Here is a 9437-nt window from a genome sequence, read left to right as displayed (position 1 = left end):
TAAACAAAAGCAGAATAATACATTGTGCAGTTTCCATGTTCACAAGTTCATGTGTTCAATTTTTCAAAAAATTACCACTGTCGTCATCGCCTCTAACGCTTAGTGAAGCAAGATCTCCCTTAAAATTCGTCATTCATGTGTTTCTCGCGCTCATACTTTCACTAACCTTCACTCAAACCAAGCTTCATTTACCATACTCTCATCCAAGCAAGTCTGGGTCTTCCTGCTCCTCTGGTGGCCTGAGGAAAAATTCTCCAAGAGGTGGTACGAAGGAAACGTTCAAGCTATCTACTTCTTCCTTTCGTCCACGTAATCTGCTCAATACCGCTCATGTAATTTCTCTCATGGTATAATTTCTCACTCTATCTCGTCTTCTGACTCCTGCTATTATTCTTAAAGTTTTATTAATCGAGAACAACAGTTCGATACAGTTTCAAAGTCTGCCCCAACTTCAGCGTCCTTAAACTACACAGATCAAATCAGAAGAATGTTTAATCTTACTTTGGCATGTAATTTCAGTTTATTAAGCTGTCAGTTCTTATTCAGCTTGCCAATTGATTCATTCGCCTATTTCAGTTTTCTCCTAAATTCCACCTCATAAGAGCTTGTCTTGGATATAATTGTTCCTATATATTTGAGAGGCTGCTGGTTTTATTTCACTCATTTCATGGATACTTGGACATCATAACTTCTGTTTTTCTTTAATTTGGTCAAGGTCTATCTCTCTAGGTATATGATGCATTCTGTTAAGCTCGTTCTGTAAATGTCTGTGTTTTGATGTTTATAACCAAACCTCTTTTCAATTAAGTTTACATACTTGACAGAAATACCATAGTGACGCCATATCTTCCATGATACTAGGCTGTAGATGCTATCGAATGCCTTCGTTTAATCAGCTGAGGCTATCACAGAGGTTTTGAATATAAGAAAAAACTCAAATTCTCTGCAACATTTTTTCTATATCCCTTAGTTGCTTCCGAACCAATTTCCGTTCTCTCATAAACGGGGCAAGCTGACTGCCTAAATTAGGTTGCATTTAACTTAAGGGAAGTGTTACGGTGTGAAAAAACTCTCTCTCTCTCTCTCTCTCTCTCTCTCTCTCTCTCTCTCTCTCTCTCTCTCTCTCTCTCTCTCTCTCTCTCTCTTCTTTATTAGGTTTTCTTTCCCGTGTATTGAAACCCTCTCTGTAAGTCGTGTACCTCAAAGAACAAAGGCGTCGAGGCCTTTCGGTATATACAGGTATATCTTCGAAATTTGAATCATTTCAGTCTCAAAGTTAAGAGGAAACGATTGTTTCCTGCAAACCGGCTTTCAAGAACCAGTTCCATCCAGTCCCTAGAAACGGTACTATAAACTAAATTTAATCTATGGTGGCCGGTCATTATTTCAGATCCGAGAATCTGTTTGATCTGTTTCATAACTAACATACTATGTGACTAGTCTTCTAGTTTGTTCATTTGTATTTAAGAGAGTACATGGATTGCCTTTTTTATATAATATATATATATATATATATATATATATATTTTATAATATATATATATATATATATATATATATGTGTGTGTGTGTGTGTACATATATATATATACTGTATATATATATATATATATATATATATATATATATATATATATATATGTATTTATATATATATTTTTATATATATATATATATATATATATATATAATATATATATATATATATATAATATAAATATATACTCTATGGTATATATATATATACATGAATTTTAGTTGATAATAAGTCCACCGTCCCGTGGGTAATATATGAATACCATCTCCCATCATATATATCATGTTTGGAGACGATATATATATATAGTGCGTTTGGAATGTTGATATATAAATTCTGATTGTATATGAATCAAGAGAGTTGTTAGAGTCAGAAGCTATAGGCTGAAGTTCGTCAAGCTATTCTTTCATTTTCCGTCTATATATGGGATTAAAAACACCGCCATATATATAATGTATATATATGTGTGTGTGTATGTATATATTATATATATACATATATGTACATATATATATATATGTGTGCGTGTGTGCATAATATATTGGTCACTTTTTACCAGATACATATGTAACTGTAATAGCCTCAATGCCCTCTGAACTCGAATTCTTCGGGCTTTTTTGGATACGCTTGTAGTATGTAAGTTTGGGTGTGTTATTTTGCGGGGGTCTCCTTTGATCTCCTTTATTTATTCTCAGAGACATAATGTTCTTTTACATATCTGATTTCCTCACACTTTCTGGATATGCTTGTTACTCCGTCACTCCAAAGCCTTGAATTCGAGACGGAGAAGTAAAGAATCAGCATCTCTGCCGCCGGTATGCGTCAAAAACAAGCGCATTGAGGTTTTGTGAGGTTAAATCAAACCACGTTCGCTGTGCGTGGGTTCGAGTCTCAACACTGGCGTTGGAGTTTCTGCATTTGTTCAGATTCAAGTCTTTGTTGTAAAATCGATGTGAAAAGTGAGGAAATTAAGAGGTTATAAATTGAGAGATTGTTATAAGTTGAGAGATTATCGTTAATCCACACACAAACACACACATATGTATATACTGTATATACACATATATATATATATATATATATATATATATATATATATATATATATATATATATATATATATATGTACACACACACACACACATATATATATAATATATATATATATATATATATATATATATATATATATATATATATATATATATATATATATATATATATATATGTGTGTGTGTGTGTGTGTGTGTGGGTGTATAAATTTGTGCGTGCAATTACGTAATCCACTACTTTTTGAATCAGATATTCAAATATTCTAATGACAATGTATTCAAGTGTAGTTTTTGGCAAATTTCGTGTGCATTGATATATAAATCAACCGTCAAAGCCTTCCTATTTTTCAATCGAAAATTAAAAAAAAAACTAGTTTGCCAAACAAAATAATACGGTTTCTTCTGTAAAATAAAAAAAAAAATTCAGACTCAAGCTACGATATTTCTCGCTGTTTGTCCTGTGTGACATCGATCTCATGGATATTACTCTGCAATCAGTTATTCATCATATACGAATTTATTAAGACACGAAAATAGGATCTGTTCATCTTATGCAAACAACTGTTTACATAACTTTATCCGAGGACGGTTTCAAAACTGTTTTGTTGCTTTGGCAGCAGATCCCTGATTTCATCGACGGAACTTTCATCGTTGCAATATATAACTGAGATTTGCTGTGAATCACGTAATATCTATGTTGTCGGACCAATGGATGAAGAGTAACAATTCTCCAAAAATAGGGAGAGAAATAATCAAGTATTAAGAAATAATTATAGAAGATAAACTGAAGACAATAAAAAAAATTAACGACTATCTTTTTACATTAATAAAATTGTGCTTCATAAAAGCAACGCCCATTCAGTATGAAAGGAGGCTCGCAAAAATTCTTGATTGAGAGAGAGAGAGAGAGAGAGAGAGAGAGAGAGAGAGAGAGAGAGAGAGAGAGAGAGAGAGAGGCTGTCTTTCGCAGCAGTAAACGAATGTTAAATCGTTTACATCAAAGAGTTTTTTTCTCAACCTCATTCAACGGCAGAGTTATTTTCCCCAGGATACGATCAAAAGCGATCAACTATCGGAACTCAACCACTCCATATACATGGGAGAAATGATTTCGTGGTACAAATTAAATATGTCAGTTGAATCTAGCTGTATTCATTTAAAGCGACTTCATTCATCTATAAACTGATGCGAGAGGACGTTGCTGGTGGACTAATTAATTAAGACCTGCTTGCCACAGGCGGTTCCTAACAATTAAGATTTTCGCTCTTGTTTAGCAAGGCGAATTTGCTTTCTTTTCAAAGGCCTATGTGACCAGTACCTAATTGTGCTTACCCATTTTTCCTTTAATTCTTGCCAAGGCGACACAGTGAACATACCTATCCAGTCCCTTACACCTTTGACACTAGAAAGGACGTGAATGAATATACTTATGATAAAGAACGCTTCAAGAATGATTTACTGACTCCAAAGTCTTCTTCTGAATGAATGCAAAATTGCAACGTTAAAGTATATTTCTTTGATCAATTAAGACTGCATATGTACGTACATAAATGTCGATATGCATAAGTATATACATATGCACAATCACATGCATACAAACATACAACCGATACGGCTTCAAAGTTGCCATTGTTTTATAACTCTAATGAATAATATAATTACAGGATTAGTTGGTTTTTAAACCAAAATATAATTGCAGTTATATTTTAGTACAACTGAACCGTTACGTGGCAGTGATATCATGCAGTTGTGAGTTAACCAGAACTTGAAAAGTGAAGGAATTCAAAAGTTTTTAAAATATGGAAAAATTAGCAATGTAGATTACAATAAAAAAAGTAAACGAATTATGTCGTAAAGAATTTGATATTTAAGATAAATAAAGGCATTATGAAAAAGGTGAATTACTGCATCAAGTTCTGTACAGAGAAATTACTTACTGCATTCCAGCTTTTTTTTTTTAAAGCACTTCGCGTATCATTTGAAAATCACGTGATTATAAACTGTTTCTAGCTAAGAGTACTTTGAATGCACCAAAATCTGACAGTCAACTGTCACAGCAATACCGCAGTGTGGTGTCAGTCAGTCAATAATGATTTCCAAGGTCGATGAACTTGTAATGTTTGTCGCGACGTCTCACCCACAACAAGAGAGTATGGAAATGTAACCCCGGGGAAGAGCGAGCGTGCGCATCCTTCCAGCGGCACGGTCGCAACAGCACTGGTGGTGCTGCTCAGATTCCGAATGGCAAGAAACTCATAGAGTCGTCCAGCTACTCCCCCTCCTCCTCCTACCAATCCCCCCCCCCGCCCCTCCTCCAGTACGCCACTTCGCCCGGATGGGAGGCATATGAGTGCCACTAGATACACCGTCACACCTGGTGACTCACAGAGCTCCCGTATTTTATCTTTTTTTTTTCTGTCGCTTATTTATCACCCGATTTTTTTTACATTATAATATTTAAGTATCTACAGAAATATTTTAAATTTCTCTTTGGAATAAATGGTTCAGATGCAGTGAAGCCTGTACAGAAACTGAACGTAATGAAAAATTCTAATACTCTTCTTAGAATCAGACAGAAAGAAAGAAAAGAAGAAAAACATAGATGGAGAAAGTAACAGGAATAAAAGACTACAATAAAAAACAAAGGAAGTAAATGATAAATAAAGCTTTAGAGCTAAATCAACGTAATTCATTGGGATTTCAAGTGCCATTTTTTTTTTAAATAAATGAAAATAAACTTAAACCGCAATGAACATAAAATACAACGTAGGTTTTAGTAACCAAATGAAGAACGCTAGAGTTAAATATAATAATATGAAAACAAACCAGCATAAGATAGACACTATTTCAGGATAAAGTATAAAAATATACCAACCAAAACCGCAAACAAGGGATATACTTTGAGCGGAACATAAATAAAGCCATGATTTAATTTTAAGCAGCATATCATTCTACACATAAGAAATAGCAGCTGTAGCCTTTCATTACACGACGACTGTTAACCATTACTGTAAATCATTGATAATAGTACCAAGGATTAATGTGGAAAACAGAAAGGAGGCTAAATAAGAAAGCTTATAGGATAATGCATAGTTATAATCGTAAATTTTGTTTTATTTATAGAAGCAAATATTTATGTCATAAGACTACAACTTTGTTAATACTCACGCACAAGCACAGGCAAACATACACACACACACACACATATATATGTATTATATACACCTACATATATAAATATATATATATATATATATATATATATATATATATATATATAGATAGATATAGATATATATATATATATATATATATATATATATATATATATATATATATATATATATATATATATATATATATATATATATGTATATATATGTATGTGTGTGTGTGTGTGTGTGTGTGTGTATGTGTGTTAAAAGTTACACTATTTAAAAAAACAATATAGACCTTTAAGGTAATTCCCCAGTCTCTTAGATGTACTTGCAAGGCCATTGGTAAAATTCGCAAGCAACCCTTCAAATTTTTTTTTTTATAAAGGAAATAAAAAAGATAACAATACTGAATAGTATAAGATTATGTGTCGCCTCACTAAAATGCAAATTTTGATAAAGTGCAAAGCGAGTGCCTTGTGATAATTCTTGCGTATTAAGGGGGCTAATGGGTGTCCCTGGGTGAAACAGAGCTTTTGTAACTGGCAAAGCAAAATATTTCGTAAAGGTCGAAGATTATGACCAATGTGGAATTCTCGTTGACCTTGACCTTAACCTTGCTCGCCATGTCGGCATCGTTTGTGAAGAAATGCTTGCTAAAATATAGCCTTTACGTCATATGGTTCAAAAGGTATAGCGAGCGATATTTACTATTATTTCTCTTGACCTCTAAGTATAAACTTGATGGGAACCTCACCTGCAAGTTGTAAATAGTCCCTCGTTCAATTCTGGGAGGTGAGAGAAGTCATTTATACGTACATATATTTAGGTATATATAGGCTACATATATATATATATATATATATATATATATATATATATATATATATATATATATATATATATATATATATATACATACATATATATGTATGCATTTATGTCTACATATATGTATATATGTGTATATATATGTATATATATATATATATATATATATATATATATATATATATATATATATATATATATATATATATATATATATATATATATATATATATATATATATATATATAATTTATATTATGTTTGCAGTAAATGTGTTGTTCTTTCATACAGTTCTCTCTGGTGGATAACTCACTAGCACGTAGTATCTTAGCGCTGACACAGTGAACAGAAGACCCTTTAATGACAGAATATGAAATATAATCACTTGTTGACGGTGAAGGGATCCATCTTTGAAGAAAGAAAAGAAACAACCAAACAAATATATACATGCACGAAACCAAATCAAAATTATGGAGCGGCCATTCCGAAGGAGTCTTGGAATGCGCAAGAGCTGGAAGCGTCTGAAATTGGAAGAAGGAATATTTATCTTTGTTCGGCTTTTTGCCGTCGCCTTCATTAGCGAGTGGGGGATAAGACGGAGCTTCTAGGTGTGTCAACAACGAGCTTTTAGGATTTCGATAGTTTTAAGTCTGAGATGTGAAATGGGGTTTGTTAGACTGTCACCTGCCTTCATTCGCTAAACAAGTTTTTTTTTTTTCTTTTAACTTCGTTTTCAGTTTTATGAGACTAGATTTTTTTTAGACTAACGTGCTTTGATGCAGCTTTGAATACTTTTCTCAAAACGTTTTGTGTTTTGGAAACTGGACTTCATCGGCCCGTTAACATTTTTAGTTTTAAAATAGATAGTTGTGTATCTTGACAATCAAGTTACAGACTCGGTCAGCAGTTCCTCTGAGAGCAAGGGTGTTGTTTATATGCTGCATTTACTTCTACTTTCTATGGAGACATCTTTTAGATTTAAGTGAGACATATTTATCTCTGTAATAAATTTAATATAGATATCTGGAGAACTGTTCGCAAATAATAACATTCTTGACAGAACAACAACCCCCTCCCCCAAAACAAAAAGGTCTCTTTTCAATAAATGTTCGCGCTCTTAATTCCAGCTTGGACTCGCAGAGGTACTCGTTCACTGTCTTAAAGAATTTATTGATTGGCTGCGCCGTCGTTACCTTGTTTTTGTTGTGTGCGTATTGCTTTGGAACATTATTACAGTTACAGCAGTCACTGCGTGGAATTAAAATCAGAGAACAATAGATTCCATAAAATGACCAAAACTATCACATGAGGGATGTAGGCTTTTCCGCCTACTTTATATACACTAGAGGGGCTAAACTTGTGGTAGACAGCATTCTCTCTCTCTCTCTCTCTCTCTCTCTCTCTCTCTCTCTCTCTCTCTCTCTCTCTCTCTCTCAAACACTGACACCACACACATAGTTATAAGTCTGGCTAAAACAAGACTGGCTCTGTAAGGTTTTGTAGAAGGATTTCAGTCCTAGTAGGTTATGATAGACTACCCTTTGAAAACAGACAGGGTTGGAAGGTGCAGGTTGTGCAGGAATAGGAAGGACAGACACTGATTGTGTCTGAAGTTGCCATGAAAGATACAGAACTGCAGGAAGAGAACAAGTTTTGTTAGTTTGAGAATTATATGAGTAAGCTTGAGTGTGGCAAGAGAAAAGGATGTAATTTGTATGCATTGCCCAGTGGTTACGTGAATTACCTTAAAATCAGTAAAAGTAAGAGTTCAGTGTCGAGTAGGGAAGGGAAGTTTTATTCCCGTCTCCTTAGAAATTAGTAATATATATATATATATATATATATATATATATATATATATATATATATATATATAGATACTGAAATTTTCCCAAATATTTCGTATACTATTTTTATGAACTATTTTTCCCTACATCGGAATAATTGCAAAGAAGGACTTTTACTCTTATTATTATATATGTTCGTTAGGTGGTAAGAAGCCATTTTCTAAATTACCTCGTAACATATGTAAGTAACTTGCCGTATATTAAGATAAATAGCCTGAATCCATTAGTTTTATAAGCCGGGAATGTGCACATAAGGCTTTTAATGGCAGGCTATAAGCAGGGCATTATCTTGTCGGTTAAAAATAAAAAAAAAGAACGTTAACAGGAAAAGAAATTCAGTTTTGATAAATGCGAGCTGCAAATCCTTTTTGTATCCGTTAAGGAAACCCCTAATGATTTTCAATTTCATCGGATGAAATTCAAAGGATTCTTTTTAGTTTTCTGTAAAAGAACATTATTGTGCTGGCTTTGTTTGTCCGTCTGCACTTTATTCTGTCCGCACTTTTTCTGTCCGCCCTCAGATCTTAAAAATACTGAGGCTGGAGGGCTGCAAATTGGTAAGTTGATAATCCACCCTCCAATCATCAAACATGCCAAATTGCAGCCTTCTAGCCTCGGTAGTTTTTATTTTATTTAACGTTAAAGTTAGCCGTAATCGTGCTTCTGCCAACGATATAGAATAGGCCACCACCGGGCCGTGGTTAAAGTTTCATGGGCGGCGACTCATACAGCATTATACCGAGACCTCCGAAAGGTAAATCCGTTTTCGGTGGCCTTGATTATACGCTGTACAGAAAACTCGATTGCGCTGAAGAAACTTCGGCGCATGTTTTACTTATTTATTTGATGAGTAGAATTCACGGTCTTATTGGTGAGGTGTAAATATGCTTTGCCACTGAGTCCAGAAGTGACAAGGGAAGGATTTTAGCCGATTGACAGGGGAGTTTAAAGAAGCTGGAATGACCTAATTGAGAAGATGCGTCAGTAATTACTATTGATGCTTTATTATTAGTGA

At 33.8% G+C, this 9437-nt stretch overlaps 1 protein-coding gene across 1 annotated transcript in view; it reads right to left on the bottom strand.

Moving 5' to 3' along the window:
- The window catches only part of LOC136843389 (serine-rich adhesin for platelets-like), a 47238-nt gene extending 42227 nt beyond the window's left edge, over positions 1-5011 (bottom strand). The window contains exon 1 of the mRNA XM_067111740.1: positions 4527-5011. The gene's annotated coding sequence lies outside the window, so the exon portion shown is untranslated. The remainder of the gene's footprint in view (positions 1-4526) is intronic.
- Positions 5012-9437: the final 4426 nt, after the last annotated feature.

Source organism: Macrobrachium rosenbergii, chromosome 11 (assembly GCF_040412425.1).
Source record: "Macrobrachium rosenbergii isolate ZJJX-2024 chromosome 11, ASM4041242v1, whole genome shotgun sequence".
Lineage (NCBI taxonomy): Eukaryota > Metazoa > Arthropoda > Malacostraca > Decapoda > Palaemonidae > Macrobrachium > Macrobrachium rosenbergii.
The sequence above is the reverse complement of the archived record's forward strand: the minus strand, read 5'-3'. Positions and strand labels throughout refer to the sequence as shown.